The sequence below is a fragment of the Nerophis lumbriciformis genome, linkage group LG10 (assembly GCF_033978685.3).
Source record: "Nerophis lumbriciformis linkage group LG10, RoL_Nlum_v2.1, whole genome shotgun sequence".
NCBI lineage: Eukaryota > Metazoa > Chordata > Actinopteri > Syngnathiformes > Syngnathidae > Nerophis > Nerophis lumbriciformis.
In genome coordinates, this window is record NC_084557.2 from 42,205,470 (window position 1) to 42,213,191 (window position 7,722).

General features: G+C 41.4%; 1 protein-coding gene across 1 annotated transcript in view; it reads left to right on the forward strand.

Moving 5' to 3' along the window:
* Positions 1-7,722, forward strand: part of LOC133612300 (A disintegrin and metalloproteinase with thrombospondin motifs 20) — a 516,880-nt gene that overhangs the window by 459,267 nt on the left and 49,891 nt on the right. The window lies entirely within an intron of this gene.

Below are 7,722 nucleotides of genomic sequence, written 5' to 3' on the forward strand. Positions count from 1 at the left end.
TGCACACAGACTGATGCATTCAAATGTTTATTTCATTTAATTTTGATGATTTGAAGTGGCAACAAATGAAAATCCAAAATTCCGTGTGTCACAAAATTAGAATATTACTTAAGGCTAATACAAAAAAGGGATTTTTAGAAATGTTGGCCAACTGAAAAGTATAAAAATGAAAAATATGAGCATGTACAATACTCAATACTTGGTTGGAGCTCCTTTTGCCTCAATTACTGCGTTAATGCGGCGTGGCATGGAGTCGATGAGTTTCTGGCACTGCTCAGGTGTTATGAGAGCTCAGGTTGCTCTGATAGTGGCCTTCAACTCTTCTGCGTTTTTGGGTCTGGCATTCTGCATCTTCCTTTTCACAATACCCCACAGATTTTCTATGGGGCTAAGGTCAGGGGAGTTGGCGGGCCAATTTAGAACAGAAATACCATGGTCCGTAAACCAGGCACGGGTAGATTTTGCGCTGTGTGCAGGCGCCAAGTCCTGTTGGAACTTGAAATCTCCATCTCCATAGAGCAGGTCAGCAGCAGGAAGCATGAAGTGCTCTAAAACTTGCTGGTAGACGGCTGCGTTGACCCTGGATCTCAGGAAACAGAGTGGACCGACACCAGCAGATGACATGGCACCCCAAACCATCACTGATGGTGGAAACTTTACACTAGACTTCAGGCAACGTGGATCCTGTGCCTCTCCTGTCTTCCTCCAGACTCTGGGACCTCGATTTCCAAAGGAAATGCAAACCAAACCAACCCAAACCATCAGTGATGGTTTGGGGTGCCATGTCATCTGCTGGTGTCGGTCCACTCTGTTTCCTGAGATCCAGGGTCAACGCAGCCGTCTACCAGCAAGTTTTAGAGCACTTCATGCTTCCTGCTGCTGACCTGCTCTATGGAGATGGAGATTTCAAGTTCCAACAGGACTTGGCGCCTGCACACAGCGCAAAATCTACCCGTGCCTGGTTTACGGACCATGGTATTTCTGTTCTAAATTGGCCCGCCAACTCCCCTGACCTTAGCCCCATAGAAAATCTGTGGGGTATTGTGAAAAGGAAGATGCAGAATGCCAGACCCAAAAACGCAGAAGAGTTGAAGGCCACTATCAGAGCAACCTGGGCTCTCATAACACCTGAGCAGTGCCAGAAACTCATCGACTCCATGCCACGCCGCATTAACGCAGTAATTGAGGCAAAAGGAGCTCCAACCAAGTATTGAGTATTGTACATGCTCATATTTTTCATTTTCATACTTTTCAGTTGGCCAACATTTCTAAAAATCCCTTTTTTGTATTAGCCTTAAGTAATATTCTAATTTTGTGACACACGGAATTTTGGATTTTCATTTGTTGCCACTTCAAATCATCAAAATTAAATGAAATAAACATTTGAATGCATCAGTCTGTGTGCAATGAATAAATATAATGTACAAGTTACACCTTTTGAATGCAATTACTGAAATAAATCAAGTTTTTCAAAATATTCTAATTTACTGGCTTTTACCTGTATATGTGTGTGTATATATATATATATATATATATATATATATATATATATATATATATATATATATATATATATATATATGTATATGTATATATGGATATGTGTATATATATATATATATATATATATATATATATATATATATATATGTATATGTATATATACATGTAAATATATATATATATATATATATATATATACTGTATATATACATATTGAGCGCCCACTACAACCAGCGTACCGGCCCGGTCACACGTTGTATGGGGCTTCTGCTTGCTCACGTAAGTGACAGCAAGGCATACTTGGTCAACAACCACACAGGTTACACTGACGGTGGCGGTATAAAAAACTTTAACACTCTTACTAATAATGCGCCACACTGTGATCCCACACCAAACAAGAATGACAAACACATTTCGGGAGAACATCTGCATTGTAACACAACATAAACACAACAGAACAAATACCCAAAATCCCATGCAGCCCTAACTCTTCCGGGCTACATTATACACCCCCACTACCAAACCCCGCCCACCTCAACCGACGCACACGGGGGTTTGGGGGGGGTTTGATGTGTGAGGGAGCAGGGTTGGGGTGGGGGCTGGGTTTGGTGGTATCAGGGGTGTATAATGTAGCCCGGAAGAGTCAGGGCTGCATGGGATTCTGGGTATTTGTTCTGTTGTGTTTATGTTGTGTTAAGGTGCAGATGTTCTCCCGAAATGTGTTTGTCATTCTTGTTTGGTGTGGGTTCACAGTGTGGCGCATTATTAGTAAGAGTGTTAAAGTTGTTTTATAAGGCCACCGTCAGTGTAACCTGTGTGGCTGTTGACCAAGTATGCCTTGCTGTCACTTTCGTATGCAAGCAGAATATGCATAATACAAGAGGCTGGGCTGGCACGCTGTTTATACAGATTGTTGAGGACATTAAATGCTGTACCATCACGGCACGCCCTTATTATTGTAAGGGTGCAAATCTGAGAATATTAATCCTGGGAGTTTTCTGTGAGAGGCACTGAAATCCGGAAGTCTCCCGGGAAAATCGGGGGGGTCGGCAAGTATGCAGCTGAGCCACATCAGAGTGATCAAAGAGCCGCATGCGGCTCCGGAGCCGCGGGTTGCCGACCCTTGTTCTAGTCTCTTACGTGAATGAGCTAAATAATATTATTTGATATTTTACGGTAATCTGCGATGAGGTGGCGACTTCTCCAGGGTGTACCCCGCCTTCTGCCCGAATGCAGCTGAGATAGGCTCCAGTGACCCCCCGCAACCCCAAAAGGGACAAGCGGTAGAACATGGATGGATTTTACGGTAATGTGTTAATAATTTCACACATAAGTTGCTCCTAAGTATAAGTCGCACCCCCGGCCAAACTATGAAAAAAACTGCGACTTATAGTGCGAAAAATACGGTATATATACATAAATATGCATACATGTACTGTATATATATATACATACAGTATATATAGGCATACATGCATACATATACATGCATGTTCTAGTGAGATTTCACACAGTCCCTAATAGCGTTACTGCGAGCAAACCCGACAGGTGCTGGCCTGTAAATGGAGGTTTACATAATGGTATTTAGCCTGGCAACAAATGGTAAATATATACTGTATATATATATATATATTTTTTTTTTAAACAGTAGAGACTTACCAGGGCACTGTACAAGTCAACATGTTGACTCAATGAGTCAAAAGAGTAGGCACACCTGCTCACAGGGTTCCCACTTAATGTAATTGAATATGGTGCATTTTTATTACCACACCTTGAAAATAAGGCCTTTTTTTAATTTTTTACTTGAAAACAAATTAAAGTAATAAAAAACATGCTCCTGGGGATAGATAGATTGGCCCTAGTGTGTGAATGTGAGTGTGAATGTTGTCTGTCTATCTGTGTTGGCCCATGCGATGAGGTGGCGACTTGTCCAGGGTGTACACCGCCTTCCGCCCGAATGCAGCTGAGATAGGCTCCAGCACGCCCCGCGACCCCAAAAGGGACAAGCGGTAGAAAATGGATGGATGGATATTGTAGCACTCAAAAGAAATAACACAAAGTCTGACGCTATTTTTACTTTTAATACCAATCTTGTGATAAACAATGGCACAATTCCAACAGGTTTTATTTACCTCACATCCAAACACTTTCGGCCCCGTGAGTCCGCGCTTCTCCGGACACAACAACACTTCCTTATTCTCCGCCAATCACCTTTCAGGCACGGACATTGTGTTTGTTAACATGGGAAAAACTGGATGTAAACAAATTGCACGCCATTGTCTGGAGCGTTGTCAGCATGTCTGTGATGTTGACATGATTTTGATATATATATATTGCAAATAAACCCGCGGACAGCCATCTGGGGACGGCGTGGCACGGTTGGGAGTGTGGCCGTGCCAGCAACCTGAGGGTTCCTGGTTCAATCCCCACCTTTTACCAACCTCGTCACGTCCGTTGTGTCCTTGAGCAAGACACTTCACCCTTGCTCCTGATGGGTCGTGGTTAGGGCCTTGCATGGCAGCTCCCGCCATCAGTGTGTGAATGTGTGTGTGAATGGGTGAATGTAGAATTAGGGTCAAAGCGCTTTGAGTACCTTGAAGGTAGAAAAGCGCTATACAAGTACAACCCATTTACCATCTACAAAATGTGCAAACAATAAGAGGACAGTGGCGGCTTTTAAGAAGAGAAAGTGAAACTAGACATTGGTGTAGTCTCTAAACATGTTAATACTAATTGATAAAAACAGATTTGTTTTAAATGTATGTTTACATATTTTGAACCTTTTTAAAGAAAATAATATCACAATAGCACATTATGCAAATTACTCTGACGTCATTGTGACCACACCCATAACCACGCCCCAAAGTATACACCCCAGGTATCTTGGCATTGTAGGGGAAACCCTGCTGAAGCCAAATATTAATTAATTAATTAATCAGTATGCTCTTTTTTTTTTGCCTGGGTGATATGGCCTAAAAATAAAATTCTATTGATGATTTTTTCCCCTACTTTTTAAAGAAACCAATGAACACAAAGAATATATATATATATATATAATGTTTTTCTTTTTAGACCAGATATGAATTGTACTTTTTATGGAGTACTTTTCAAAGGACTAAATTAAAAGCTTCCTCTGGCAAGCAACAATTCTGTCTTTAATAAAACACTTCTGTAAATAAAAGTGTGACATTGCATGCAAATCAATGAATTCCAATAAATAAATAGACACCAGTAATCAACAAATAGTAGTAAATAATCAATCAGATCAATTAAGTGCACACCTAAAACTTATGTTTTGAATAAAATACTTACGTAAATACTAGGGGTGTAACGGTACACAAAAATTTCGGTTCGGTACGTACCTCGGTTTAGAGGTCATGGTTCGGTTAATTTTCGGTACAGTAAGAAAACAACAAAATATAAACGTTTTGGTTATTTATTTACCAAATTTGTAAACAATGGCTTTATCCTTTTAACATTGGGAACACTATAATAATTCTGCCCACATTAATCAACATTAAACTGCCTCAAGTTGTTGCTCAGATTAAATAAAATGATAAAACATTTCTTCTACATATAAAAAGTGCAACATTAAACAGTTTCAAGTCAACTCATCATGCTTAATTTATTACAGCATTTGGTAAGCCTGTAGTTGATTTTTGTTATGTAAATGTTACATTTTTATCAACATGTGGTAGCAGGGACCCTGCCATTCAAAACTAGGCTGCTCCATTGCTACTGATTAATGTAACTATAGCTAAAAGCTAATTAGCCTTCACCTCAAGCCAGGACTGCGAGCGAGCTGAGCTGCCGTTTAGGTTTCGAGAACGTCAACGGGCTCATAGTGATGTTACTAGTAGTTGACTGGGAGGTGTTTATTATAATTTGGGGAGAGTCCGCTGCCTGATGCTCACCTGCTAAACACCTACCTGCTCATCACAACGCTGGAGCACTGACGACATGCACTCTGAATACGCACTGCTGATTGGCTGTTACCGCTCTGAATACGCACTGCTGATTGCCTGCTACCGCTCTGTTTGTAACCAATCAGATGGTTGTGTGGGTGGGACAATGCTGGGTGCTGTGTAGAGTACTGACAGACACAGAGGCAGAAAGCGGAGCAGCTTGTTAAGACTTTAGCTTCGGCGGCTACTTAATATGTTCGTGTGGAAACTCGTTCGGTACACCTCCGAACCGAACCGAAACCCCCGTACCAAAACGGTTCAATACAAATACAAGTACCGTTACACCCCTAGTAAATACAAATGTAATATTGCACATTGTATGCAAATATATACACAAGTAAAACTGCTTTAGTGATAGCTCTGTTTATCGTACTTCTTTTTTATCATACATGGTACCCTGTGTAAATGGTTCCACCATTGCTATAAGCTGCTTTTTTAGCGGGAGTTTGTTTGTTGTTGCGGTCTTGTTCGCCTCCAGAAGAGTTGCATTTCCCCCACTCGGCTCGATGCTTCGTTTTCAGATGCTGGAATAAGTTTGTAGTGCTGCTTCCTTTCTTAAACAAACTTTGCAGCGTGCAGTCACTTGTTCCACGCTCGTTGCCGCAAATCTAAACCACCGACGACACTTTTCTTTTCTTCGGAACTCTCTCTCACGTTCTGGTAAGCATTAGCCAAGTTTTGCTGGGTGTGTGAATCTCCTATAAGGAAGTAAGGGGAAGGGCGGAAGCCACGGAAGCTCCTGGGGCAAAAAAACATGCCGGAGCAAGATTTGAAAAAACATAGATTTCATCTGCAACAAAAGAACTCACATTTATCGTTAACATTGATTTATTGCCCTTTACTGAGACAACACTGACATTTCACTCTCAGCTCTGGGGGTCATATACGCAGGTTTACACAAAAGACCTCAATGTTGTATATATAATATTTAGGTTTTAAAAAAAACAAAAACATTGTGGCTTTACTTCTCCTCCGTGGCAAACCTCCACACCCACTGACTTAAATGCCAACCATAAAGGCAGCACCTCCTATTCCCGTTGACCTTGTTTCCACAGCTATGGAAATATTCTGTATCTCGGATCAATGCTGGGTTACGGTCTTCAAGCTACACAAAGTGTGACCATACTTTGACACAAAACATGCAGTTGTCGTTTTTTTTCCCCCCTCCACTTAATCACTCACACTCTAAAGATCCGTTCACTCTCGTTTCTCAATGTGAGTCCTGGAAGCAATCACCCTTCCTCTACTAACTACCAGCAACTATGAAATCTGGACCGTGTTTTATATCTTCATATCCGGGCAAGCATCAACACCTTTGTGGACCCCTCACTGACCTCTTCTCTGACCCCCATAATGATAGTGGTATTGGCTTTCTAAGCTTATTGTACAAACCATATGAGTTGGGAAATTGTGTTAGATGTAAATATAAAACGGAATACAATGATTTGCAAATCCTTTTCAACCCATATTCAATTGATTGCACTACAAAGACAACATATTTGATGTTCAAACTCATAAACTTTATTTTTTTTTTGCAAATAATCATTAACTTAGAATTTCATGGCTGCAACACGTGCCGAAGTAGTTGGGAAAGGGCATGTTCACCACTGTGTTACATGGCCTTTCCTTTTAACAACACTCAGTAAACGTTTGGGAACTGAGGAGACACATTTTTTAAGCTTCTCAGGTGGAATTTTTTCCCATTCTTGCTTGATGTACAGCTTAAGTTGTTCAACAGTCCGGGGGTCTCCGTTGTGGTATTTTAGGCTTCATAATGCGCCACACATTTTCAATGGGAGACAGTTCTGGACTACAGGCAGGCCAGTCTAGTACCCGCACTCTTTTACTATGAAGCCACGTTGATGTAACACGTGGCTTGGCATTGTCTTGCTGAAATAAGCAGGGGCGTCCATGGTAACGTTGCTTGGATGGCAACATATGTTGCTCCAAAACCTGTATGTACCTTTCAGCATTAATGGCGCCTTCACAGATGTGTAAGTTACCCATGTCTTGGGCACTAATACACCCCCATACCATCACAGATGCTGGCTTTTCAACTTTGCGCCTATAACAATCCGGATGGTTCTTTTCCTCTTTGGTCCAGAGGACACAACGTCCACAGTTTCCAAAAACAATTTGAAATGTGGACTCGTCAGACCACAGAACACTTTTCCACTTTGTATCAGTCCATCTTAGATGAGCTCAGGCCCAGCGAAGCCGACGGCGTTTCTGGGTGTTGTTGATAAACGGTTTT